General features: G+C 36.2%; 1 protein-coding gene and 1 pseudogene across 42 annotated transcripts in view; one reads left to right on the top strand and one right to left on the bottom strand.

Moving 5' to 3' along the window:
• VPS13B (vacuolar protein sorting 13 homolog B) overlaps positions 1-13,515 on the bottom strand; it is an 856,590-nt gene that overhangs the window by 634,903 nt on the left and 208,172 nt on the right. The gene's annotated exons all lie outside the window — the stretch shown is intronic.
• On the top strand, positions 1,593-2,769 carry LOC100425488 (insulin-like growth factor 2 mRNA-binding protein 2 pseudogene; annotated as a pseudogene).

The following is a 13,515-nucleotide window of genomic DNA, read 5'->3' as shown; positions in this document are numbered from 1 at the left end:
GTTTCACCATGTTAGCCAGGATGGTCTCGATCTCCTGACTTCATGATCTGCCCGCCTCGGCCTCCCAAAGTACTGCGATTACAGGCGGAAATTTTTTATATGGTAGTACTTATTTGTGTAAATTATGTTGAAAAGTACTTCAGTGGATTTAATGTAATGCATCACTTAGTTAAGAAGAAAATAATTGGCAATTCCTCTATGTTGAAACATAAAAACTTGTTTAAATTTTATATATAATATGCAGCCTACTAAATTATTAGTTAAAATAGAAACTAGCCTCTAAAACAATTAAGGCTGAAAACACAGGATTTTGCTATTAAAAATACTTTCCTCTAAACTTACACAACATTCTGTATAATTTGGGTAAATTAATAAATATGATAGGCACACAGAAGAAAAGGTATAGATTTTACTACATTCCATATTGTTAAAATACAGCACACTACTAAGCTGTGGCAAAAGCCAAATATCATCATTACAGAATGACTTTTTGGAATACAAAGATAAATGTAGAATCTAATTTAAAATAAATTTTCAAGGTAAGTTTCTATTAAGCATATTAAGAGTTGATTTTTAATATGACAGCATGGTACTCAATTTCTCACCTGCTGTCAGCTGCTACATTATTACTATAGTCTCTACACATCTGTAGTGACAAAGAAGGTGTTCAATTTCAGCTGAAATAGATGCGGGAGCAAGACTTTTTTGGTACCATTGAAGATGCTGATACTTCTAGCAACTTACTACATTTTCTTTCCTCTATACCAACAATTCGTTAATTAAAAATCTACACAGAAATGTTTGTAAAGCACTCTTGTAAAAGTCTGTTATTTCAGGATTACTGAGAAAGTAAGGTGTGTTCTAGATGACCTAATTTTTCTCTAACACTTTCTTCTTTTCATACTCTTCATATTTTTTCATCATTATATTTGAGTCAAGGATTATTTTCTTGGATACTATTAATCATTTTATTCTCCTTCCTGGAACATTCTATTTCTCCCTTTAATTCAATCTTATAAATGTGAATAAATCCCAAATAGGGCATTATTTTGGGAGACTTGTTGCAATTAAATAGAAAATGTATATAGTTTAAAGGTTTTATTAATGCTTGTACATTAAACAATTTTATAAATTATACAAATAATCGATATAATGCAACCTCTACTAATGTGTTATTTTTATTTAAATGTTTATGAACATTTTGACTTAGAAAAATTACAAAGACTTTCATAAAGCTAATAATGTACTAGGAACTCGCGCACGCGCACTACCCAACTCTAGCCAGCACAAGACTCTGCTCCCAGCCTGGCCGAACCCGGCCTCGCAGGAGCCCCTTCCCAACCGACTTGTGGAGTGGGCGCGGGGCGGCGGCAAGGCCAAGGTAAAGTGGAATTGCATGGGAAAATCATGGTTGATTACTCAGTCTCTAAAAAGGTAAGGAACAGGAAAATTCAGATTTGAAACATACCTCCTCACCTTCGGTGGGAGGTGTTGGATGCACTTTTGGCTCAATACGGGACAGTGGAGAATGTGGAACAAGTCAACACAGACACAGAAACTGCTGATGTCAACGTCACATATGCAACAAGAGAAGCAGCAAAATAGCCATGAAGAAGCTAAGTGGGCATCAGATTGAGAACTACTCCTTCAAGATTTCCTATACCCTGGATGAAGAGGTGAGCTCCCCTTCACCCCTTCAGTGAGCCCAGGGTGGGGACCACTCTTCCCAGAAGCAAGGCCATGCCCTGGAGACTCTTCTCAGGCCAGACAGATTTCCCGCTGCAGATCCCACCCCCAGTTTTTTGGTGCCATGATTGGAAAGGAGGGCTTGACCATAATGAACATCACTAAGTAGACCCAGTCCCAGCTAGACATCTACAGAAAAGAGAACTCTGGAGCTGAAGAGAAGCCTGTCACCATTCATGCCACCCCAGAGGGGACTTCTGAAGCATGTCACAGCCACACAATTCTTGAAATCATGCAGAAAGAGGCAGATGAGACCAAACCAGCCGAAGAGATTCCTCTGAAAATCATGGCCCACAATGGGCTGGTTGGAAGACTGATTGCAAAAGAAGGCAGAAATGTGAAGAAAATTGAACATGAAACAGGGACCAAGATAACAATCTCCTCCTTGCAGGATTTGAGCATATACAACCCAGAAAGAACCATCACCGTGAAGGGCACAGTAGAGGCCTGTGCCAGTGCTGAGATAGAGATTATGAAGAAGCTGCGTGAAGCCTTTGAAAATGATATGCTGGCTGTTAATACCCACTCCGGATACTTCTCCAGCCTGTACCCTCATCACCAGTTTGGCCCATTCAAGCATCATCACTCTCCAAAGCAGGAGATTGTGAATCTCTTCATCCTAACCCAGGCTGTGGGTACCATCATCGGGAAGAAAGGGGCACACATCAAACAGCTGCCAAGATTCGCCGGAGCCTCCATCAAGGCCCAGGGACGGATCTTCGGGAAACTGAAAGAAGAAAATTCTTTAACCCCAAAGGAGTGAAGCTGGAAGCCCATATCAGAGTGCCCTCTCCCACAGCTGGCCAGGTGACTGGCAAAGGTAGCAAGACCGTGAATGAACCACAGAACTTAACCAGTGCAGAAGTCATTGTGCCTCATGAAAATGAGGAAGTGATCGTCAGAATTATCGGGCACTTCTTTGCTAGCCAGACTGCACAGCACAAGATCAGGGAAACTGTACAACAGGTGAAACAGCAGGAGTAGAAATACCCTCAGGGAGTCGCCTCACAGCGCAGCAAGTGAGGCCTCCCACAGGCACCAGCAAAACAATAGATGAATGGAGGCCTTCTGACACCTGACAAAATGAGACCAAACACAGCCAGCCAGATACGGAGCAAAGTGAAGACCATCTGAGGAATGGGAAGTCTGCGAAGGGGGCCGGGGACTCTGTAGAGGCCCTGAGAATCCCAGGGGCCAAGAAGGGGTGGGGAAGGTCAGCCAGGTTTGCCAGAACCTCCAGGCCCTGCCTCCTGCCTCCCAGGGCTTCTGCAGGCTTCAGCAATCCACTTCACCATCCACTCAGATCTCTCCTTAACTCCCACAACGCTATCCCTTTTGGTTGAAGTAACATAGGTGAACTTCAAAGCCAAACAAAATGCACACCCTTTTTTGTGGCAAATCTCTGTATGTGTGTACATATTAGTAGGGGACATTAAGATATGTGGCCTCTGGGTTACACAGGGTGCCTGCAGCGGTAATATATTTGAGAAATAATATATTAAATAACTAATTCTAATTTTTAATCAACTACTAATTTTTTTTTTCTTTTTAAAGAGAAAGCAGGCTTTTCTAGACTTTATAGTCTTTCTTTGGGAGGTTCATGGTGTACAGAAGAGCTTAGAGGCCACCCACACAAAATCCACCCAGGGGGAAATCTCGTCAGAAGGACACTCACAGCAGTTCTGGATCATCTGTGTATGTCAACAGGAGGGATACCATCTCCTTGAAGAGGAAACTGTGTCACTCCTTATGCCTGTCTAGCTTATACATCCATTTCTCTTTGCTTCACGGGTTTTAAACTGGTTTTTTGCATACTGCTATATAATTCTCTCTCTCTCTCTCTGTTTATCTCTCCCCACCCTCCCCTCCCCTACTTCTCCATCTCCATTCTTTTGAATTCCCTCATCCCTTCATCTCAATCCCCTATCTACGCCCCCCCCACCCCCCCCGCCCCACAGGAAAGCGTATCTGAGTATCCCATCACACAAAAGCAACAAAAAGAACAAGAGTCAATAGTACTTGTCCTAGCATTTTGGAAGAGGAAAACAGGAACCCATCAAACCAACCAATTAACCAAACAAAGAAAAAAATTCCACAATGAAAGAATGTATTTTGTCTTTTCGCATTTTGGTGTATAAGCCATCAGTATGGAGCAAAATACGTTCTTTCTTTAAAAAAAAAATGTGGAGGAAAGTAGCAATTTATACAAGGTTGTTGGCCCAGGGCATTAAATTTACAGATTTTTTAAATGAGAAAAACACACAGAAAAACCTACCTCAGGTGTTTTTTACCTCAGCACCTTTGCTCTTGTGTTTCCCTTAAAGATTTTGTAAAACTGATAGTTGGAGCATTTTTTTAGTTTTTTAATAAAAATGAGTTGAAAAAAAATGAAGGTGACCGTCCAACCGTGCAACAACTGTTCTGAATTATCTTCTGCTAGCCAAGAACCTATATGGCCTTCTTTTAGACAAACCTTGAAAACATTTATTTAAAAAAAAAAAAAAAAGAAAAGAAGACAAAGAAAAACAGAGAGAGAATATCGGAGATGCCCTAAATTTTAATAGGGTATGTGCCATTAGGGCTTTCTGTACTAAACGATGAATATGTACTGGTTTATGTGAACAAGCCATTATACCACCAGACTGCAATGCCAGTTTCCTCTACTGTAAATAGTGTTCTGTGACAAAGAAAACAAAAAAAAAAGAAATATATCCAGCTAACAAGAAAAAAAAATGTACTAGGTTAGTATTTGTGTTAACTGTCAATCTCCTGACCTAATCATTGAACTTGTGAAATCATGATTTCTATACGTGAAACTAACAGCTCTACAATTATTGACAATTATAGTATTTTACTCTGGTGATAAACATTTATACTTTAACTTATTGACCGAACTTTAACACATAAAGCCTATGAGCATATGTTCATTGTCTGTTACATTTAGAATGCTTACCTGTAATTAAAAATAAACACTGAAACATTAACAAAAAGTCCAAATGACATGCCTCATTTATCAAAGTAATGTTAGGCTACTAAATATAATGGTAAGCATTTTCACACACAAATTCAGGAATGCCAGAAATGACACTGAAGTGACAATTCTGCTATTCAACTTCCCAAAGGCCAAGGCCAAAGCTGAAACCAGAGTAGATTTCAGATGAATGCCCAACTTGAATCTGCATTTCTAGTATCCCTAATAAAGTAATAATCCCATTAAAAGTAACAGTAAAACTGTAACAATTTCCATTTATAGAACAGTCATGGTATACCAGACATTCTATATTATTTCACTTACTTCTCACTATACTCCTATAAGGCAAGTACTACCAGTGTTCATCATTCTACAGAGGAGGAAACTGATTTTTAAAGACGTAAAGATACTTCCCTAAATCATATGGTTAACAAATGGTGTGGCCAAGGTTCAAACTTGGGCATTGAGCAGACATTTCTTATAACTGCAATCTAGTTTTCATACACAATTACAAGTCTTAAATAAGAATCAACATGAGTAAAATAACTTTCAATTAGGCAAGTCAGTATTTTGGAGGGGAACGAGATCTAAAACTTCCTGTGGGAGGAGGACTTCTGACCTCAAGGAAAATACAAGCAGTTCTAGAAGGCAGCACTGTGCAGGTCCTTGCTATGTGCAGGAAACCTGGGAGCTTTCAACAATGCCTTTACTACAACAGAGAGTCGTATGGATCGAGTGAGGGACTAAACTTTAACGACTCAAGATATTCACATGAAGAGCTTAAAATGCCTAAATAAAATTCCTACACAAGCATTTATTTACTTTTTTCAGAGCTAAGAATAGGCAAAAAATACAAACATGTATCATAAGTTCTATTTACTCAACTAAAAACTAAAATTAATATGGCTCTTACAATTCAGTAATAGTTACTTAGAAGCAAAATAACTGGTTAATGAGTTACTACAGAAACACAGAAAATGGGAAAAATAAACTCTAATAATGTAATTAATGTGTGTTTTCTGCAGATGTTACACAATTACTGGTGATATGAAAGAATTCTCCAAGTGACAACATTGTGTGTCTTTAAGTGAGAAGTGAATATATATTTGCATTATGCCTACTGAATGTGGAAACAGGTAAGCAGGAGTAAATTTCCTAAACCATAAGTCAAATTGTATCACTCCTTTGGTTAAAACCCTCCAACGACATCCCAATGCTATTTGAACAAAATCCAAAATTCTTACTGTGGCTTGCAAGGCTTTAGAATATGACATCTACCAAACTCTCTGACCTCGTTTCCCTGCACTCTTTTTTTTTAATCTCAGATTTCTCTAACCAAAGTGGCCTTCTATCTCTCCTTTAAGCCAAGGTTTTGCCCATAACAAGTCCTTTATATCAGATTTTCGGTTTGCTTAGAAAATTCTTCTTCCATACCTTTGCTCTACATGAGAACAGGGACATGTCTGTTTTGTTCATATCACCCATGCCCAGTCCTAACCCTAGCACATAGTGTCAAACTATTAACACTGACTGAATCAATCAATCAATCAATCAATCCATGAATAATTAGTATCATACCAAAGTCCACCCCCACCTTCAACTATGAACACATTGCCTGGCTACAAGGAGCATGATTAGTTGACAGTCTTCAGCTGTTAGCTTTTATAAAGTTGACTTCAGCTTTTCAGCCAAGAGCATTCTCCTCATGGAGAAGCCCAGAGCCAATGCCTGATTTAATGGTGGTAGAAGGTCCTAGTCATTTCCACTAATGCAGGAATATTACAACAACCTTTGCTCCAGAGGTCCCTAATGGGTTGCCCAGAGACTTTGCAAAACCAGCTTCACAATGTGATGACTCTTTCCATCCAATCTTATTCCCAACCTTTTTCACAGGTGTTGCTCACTAGTATGCAGTTTGCAGTCCTAATTCCATCTCAGGGTCAGCTTTCTGGAGAACCTAACCAGCCCTGTTTCCATTTCAAAAATCACTCCTTATACCTACAAATAACATGTCATTTTTAACAGTGCACAGAAGATTCATTTTATATGAAACATGTGATGAATGAGCTTACTACCACCCTCATCCTCCACTAACATTTACACACACACACACACACACACACACACACACCCACCCTAACCACAAAATGTCAACTCTTCCCTCAAGCCTTCAAATATAATCATCTGCTCTTTTCTTATGGCTTCCTTTTGAACATCCAGCAGTACTTACCACACACTATTATAATTATGTGCTTATATGTCTGTTTCCCTATTAAAGATGGAGCTCCTGCAATCTGTACCTTCTTCACATTAAAAACCCCAATGCCTTATAATGTACCTGGTACAAGTAGGATGTTCCATCAATTTCTTGATGAAGAAAGGAAACAAACTAAAAGTGAGGTTTAAAAAAAAAAAAAAAAAAAAAAAAACACTTTAAAACTATATAGATTACATATATTTTATCTGTGAGACTGGATAACTATGGCCAGCAAATTCAAGCCCCAAACATCCACATTCTAAAAATAAAATAACTTTATTTTTCCTAGTGAATAAAATTATTTTCGTTTTTGAGATACATTCATTAATGTTAAAACTGAAAGTTTCTAGGCTACCTGAAGGTCTATTCATTTTAAATTTTTTTGGACACTTCCTCACAAGTACATATTAGTTACCAAGGAAAAATGAAACACTGGTTTTTACAACTCATTAAATTTCTTTTCAACTTCATATAACCTGTCAGTTCTCAACTGCACTCTCTAGGGACAAAAACCAAGCCAAACATTCCTAGCACATAAGCACAAAATAAAAGTAATCCATGAAAAACACATACAAAAAATAAAGTGTCTATAAGAAAAGCATTTCACAAATTACAAAATTTTAATTTTGAGAATTGCTAAGCCATTCTATTTTCTGAGAACAGTTAAGCCATTTTATTCTAATTCAGTATGTTAAAATGGGCATTACTCCTCCACCTAGTAATCACAGAATAGGTGAACAATTTAGAAATTCAAATATTTGAAAGGAAGGCTAAGCCTCCCATAGGAAATAAAAGTGGAAATGAGTCCAAGAGAGAAAATGGCTTGGTTCCACACCCTTAAAATTGCCTACAGCAATGCATCAAAAAATAAAAATAAGCCCCCTGAGTCTGGGTCAGCAGCATAGTGTTACAACTTAAGCATTGGGTCATCAATGGCAATGGTAGGCTGATTAATGGTTGAGGTAATATATTTACTTACTGTAGTGTGGAACTGTATAACAGTACCACCAACAGTACAAAGAGTTCTTGTGTGGATATCATATACAAAGAAATACTATAACCATCTACTACTTATATTTTAATATGGATATATGAAACAAACCAGAACAGTTTAAGAAGTACACACAAATAAACTATATTATAAATCCTAATCATTCAACTTGTTAAAAAATAAAACTGAACTTCATTCAACAGTCTACTAATTATATTTTCCAAAAAAAAGCACCTCATTTTTGCTACTCATTATTAAAATCTGATCCTAATTTTAAAAACCTTCCTAAAATCTAAAAGATAAAAGCAAAAATGTTAATATGGGAAAAGGCAGTTTTTCAAGTAATTGAGCCATTCCCTAAAATATAAAAAACAAAATCTTTTATACTTACGGCATTAATAGGTTAAATATAACATTGATTTTTCTTCATATTTAGCAGGCAGCTCCAATGAGTACAATAAACATGTATGAATTCTATTATGTATGTTAATTTTCAGAGTTCTTGAGAAATCGATGTTGAAAATAACCAAGGAACGACACAAGGAGTGGAAGAATTTTACTATATGTGTTCCCAGTGCCTGGTATAGAGATAAACATATAACAGTGTCTATATATGTTTATTGAATACAAAAATTAATATTAGTTCAAGATCAGGTTTTTCTTAATGATAAAATATTTCTTTTTCTCAGTCATATGTGGGAGCTAAAAAAGTTGATATCACGAAGGTGGACAGTAGAATGATGGATACCAGAGGCTGGGAAAAGTGTGTGGATGAGTTGCAGGAGATGAAGAGAAATGGGTCAATGAGTACAAACATACAGTTAGACAGAAGGTGTAAGTTCTAATATTGATGGCAGAGTAGGGAGGCTAATAGCAATGGTGTATATTTTGAAGTAACAGGAAGAAAGAAACTGAAATGTCCTCAACATATAGAAATGATAAATACGCAAGGTCATGGATAGTGCAAATATTCTAACCTGATTATTACCCATTTTATGCATGCAACAAAATATTACATATACCACATAAACATGTAAAATATTATGTATCAATTTTTAAAAATTTATTTACACAGAGAAGATGCCATCAGTACCAAGAGTCTTGCTTTCTGAAGATTATTATATCTATAACATGTAATTTAGGCAAGATTGATATTAAGAATCATTACCTGAAAGGCAATGCCCAAGAATCATAAGAAGTGTCCCTAATTTTGACCCGATATTTGTGCTCTCAGAAATTTTTGCAGGAAAGTAACTTAAAAATATCAACATGCATGAAGATACAAAATGTTGTATCTAAGAACAATAATAAATCACCTACATTTCAAGTGTTAATGAATTTCTTTAAAAAAAGATGTCAGTGGAATAATATTAAATAATTCAATTTAAAAGTATGTAAGGCATATACTATATAACTGGCACAACATGTTAGATAGCATACTCTGGGAACTTAAAAGAAGTACACCTAAAGCAGTCTGAAGGATCTGAAGCTTCAGCTATGTCTTAATGGAAAATAGGTTAAGCACACAAGAAGAAATGGTTATTACAGTAGGCAAGAGGTTGCAGGAAGATGCAGTAGCATGTGCAACAGCAAGCAGGTATGAGAGGCTATATGTTTTGGCTTGAAGTATACTATAAGTAGTTCAGACCATCCTGGCTAACACAGTGAAACCCCGTCTCTACTAAAAATACAAAAAATTAGCTGGACGTGGTGGCAGGAGCCCGTAGTCCCAGCTACTCGGGAGGCTGAGGCAGGAGAATGGCGTGAACCAGGAGGCAGAACTTGCAGTGAGCTGTGATGGCGCCACTGCACTCCAGCCTGGGCGACAGAGTGAGACTCCATCAAAGACAGAGGGGGGGGGGGGAGGGGAGGGGAGGGGAGAGGGAAGGAAAAAGAGGCTTGAGGAAGAAAGTTTCCCACAATGAGTCTAAGAGAAGGTCATGAAATGACCATGTACTAACATGGGAAGAAGTTCCAACTTTATCTTGAGGACAAATGAGAAACCACTGAAGGATACAATCAGAATTCCATTTTAGAAAGATCACTGAGACTGCATTGGAGAGAATGAATTGCAAAGAAAAACAAGAGAGAACTTGGAAAGATACTATTACAACAGTACTATTAGAAACAAAAGCATGGTAACACAAAGTAGAGCCCAGGAAGATTTAGCAGGAAGAAATAACAGAACATTAAAGAGAATCCCTAGGTGTTTTACATAAAACAAGGGGTGAATTGTGATACAATTAGCTATGATTAGAAAATAAGAGTTAAATTTCCTTCTGAATATAGTGAGTGTTAGATGCCTTGGCATATTCAATTAAATTTAACAGTTTCAGGAAGATGTTCTGGGCTACAGCATTAAATGAAGCAGTTGTCAGCGAATAGGTTGTAGCTGAAGCAACATAGGAGAAAGAGATTACTCAGTGTACTCTCTTAAGACCAACAATAAAAAGACAAAGGAGAAGAGCCCACAAACCAGAAGAGAGTTCCACGTATATCAAATACAGAGTCAGGAAGTTAGAACTACAAAACATACACTGGACTCAGCATCAAAGCTAACTGGAGAGGCAGCATGTATATAATTCTAAGTCATTTCTCTGTGACAGAAAAGAGGAAGATAAAATGAGACCTTGGGAGGAACTTTGAATCTAAGGAAATTTTCTATTTGTATGCTTTCCACAATGAGAGAGACAATCAGAGTGGTATGTGACCACCATAAAGAGAAATTTTAAAACATAATGTTATGAAAAGAAGAGCATAACATAAAATAGTAAACACATAATAAATAAAACCATGTAAAAATTTATATATGAAGACATGAGTTGGAAGGGAATGTGAAAAATTAAAAACAGTCATGCCATACTTGTATCTTTTTCCTTTTATGATTTCCTTTAATGTTGTCCTATGCTTTAATAATTTAAAAGTGAGTAAAAAGAAAATAACCACTCAATACATCTCCCCACCAAATCCCATCATATGAATATAATTAATTAGCTATAGTCTTATGATTAATAACTTAATGAAAAATAAACCCATTATTCAATCCTAATTTTCTAATAATCATTTCATCTAATCCAAAAATGTGCATTCCTAAAAATTATCTGGCAAACATCTCAGTACTATAAGATTTCCCATGTCTCACTAAACTTGGAAAATATGAGGTAAATGACATGTTAACTTGAACAATCATAAAAATGCTTAGAAAGTAAAAGGTTCATATAATGAAAAAAAACTTAGAAATGTTTCCATATGTTTCTATGAAGTATTCTTTTCCCACTACATGAACACATTCAAGATTTTATTTTTGGCTTTGTTTCAGAAAAAAAAAAAATCCATCTGCATAGTACAGCACTTACAAGCACATCTCAGTCATGCAACAGTTATGTCACAGCTCATATATCAAATAAAAATCACATTCAAGCCCACACAACCTCACAGACCCAAAGTCTTCCTTTCTATTAAGAGTATTCCTGAGAGACCTCTCATTGCACCTCACTGCTGATGTCACATGACTTTTGTTAGGATGTTAAATTTCGAAGCTAAAATATCAAACAGTTTGGAACACAGTTGTGAATGACCTAAAAAAACAACTTTCACTCATTATAAACTACGAATATTTCCTTTTCACAGAAGCAGGTGCAGAAGTGGTGGAAAAAACTTACTATACTTCACCATATGTTGTTTTTTAAATAAAGTATTATTTCATTATGTGAATGACAATAATGTTCCCTTTAATATTTAGAATAATCTTAATAGATTCTTTGAATGCATCTCTATTCAATTTAATATATACATATATGAAAATGTTTTGTAGATTAGAAATATTTCATTATCTAGAGCAGTTTTTACAAACTTCATGTATTTGTATACCAACTTTATTACTACCCTATCCATGTATCATTTGTACTATTATTTATTAAAGCAGCAGCAGTTATTACATAGGGACTAAGAGGTCAGACACTGTCAGAGTACATGGATTGATATTCCAGCTCTGCCACTTACTAGATTCATAACTAAGGGCAAGAATGTTTACTTCTCTGTTCTCTAATGTCTCATATTCTCATTTGTACAATGGAAATAATACCTACCTCCCAAAACTGTTGTAAGGACTAAATGACACAACAGATAGCAAGTACGTACAAGAGTGCCTCATATATAATAACCACTCAATAATTATTAATAATACTATTAATATTTTTTCTTTAAATTTACTCATTTTACTATTTTTAGGTTACAATAAATTTATATTATAAGCAAACTTTTATTCCACTATTATCTTAAGCAGTAATATTTGAAATCATGTATGTAAATATGTGGGATATATTTTTCCTAATACACACTAAAATAAATAATTTCTAAAATTAAAGTTTCCCACATACTAATTAAAATCGTCTCCTATGTCAGGCTGAGCACGGTGGCTCACACCTGTAATCTCAGCACTTTGGGAGACCAAGACGGGCAGATCACTTGAGGTCAGGAGTTCGACACCAGCCTGGTGAAACCCCGTGTCTACTGAAAATACAAAAAGTAGCTGGTATTAGCCTGGAATCCCAGCTACTTGGGAGGCTGAGGCATGAGAATCACTTGAACCCAGGAGGCAGAGGTTACTGTGAGCCAAGATCATGCCACTGCACTCCAGTCTGGGTGACAGAGTAAGACTCCATCTCAAAAAAATAAAAATAAAATAAACAAAATAAAATAAAATAAATAAAATAATCTCCTATATCAAAGGCGATATATATACCAATAATGAGCACTTTATAATATGTAATGGCCATCTTTTGTATTAGACATTAACAACTATTTGCCTCATGAAGAAAATTGAGGTATATGTTAACAAAGCACCCATATGGACCATTCAAAGGAAACATGTTAGAAAACAAATAATACAATGTCATACAATGAATAACTGTCATCCTGTTTGAGTTTTTAAAATCCACTGGTTTTTCTTTTAATCCACTAAATTTCTTCTAGTTTTAACTCATTCCTTTCTTTTACAGAATTAGAAAACCCTGTTACCCTTCATAAAATCATGAAATAATCCAAGAGAGATTTGATCACTGCTGTTACTATAATCAATAACAGTAGCCACCAATTACCAAGTTAGGCACTGTGATGAATGCAATTTATCACAACCAAAACATGAAAAATGTATTATCCATATTTTACAATGAAGAAATTGTAAATTTCAATAATCTAAGTAAGATGCCTAAGATACCACCAGTAGTAAATACCAATATTGGGGGTGAACTGGGAAGGAAGTTACATGGTGCTAGAATTTAAACCAGAAGATCCTGACTATGCTAGTGGATTAGACAGACAAAAATGTGTTGTCTTTCTAAGTACTCATAGGTTAACTACATCAGTGTTTCACTGATAAAAACATATTTGGTACTCTTCATTCGCAACTACATTTATGGCCTACAGGTCATCCTTCTTAATTGTCCCAGTGATGCCAAATCTTGATTATTTGAGGGGTGAGTCTGAATGTTTGAAATAAATAAATAACCATTCAGAGCCAAGAGCAGTAATAAGTAACACTGGATCCCA

Source organism: Macaca mulatta, chromosome 8 (assembly GCF_049350105.2).
Source record: "Macaca mulatta isolate MMU2019108-1 chromosome 8, T2T-MMU8v2.0, whole genome shotgun sequence".
NCBI lineage: Eukaryota > Metazoa > Chordata > Mammalia > Primates > Cercopithecidae > Macaca > Macaca mulatta.
Note: the sequence above shows the minus strand (reverse complement) of the source record. Positions and strands in the feature narration are given on the sequence as shown.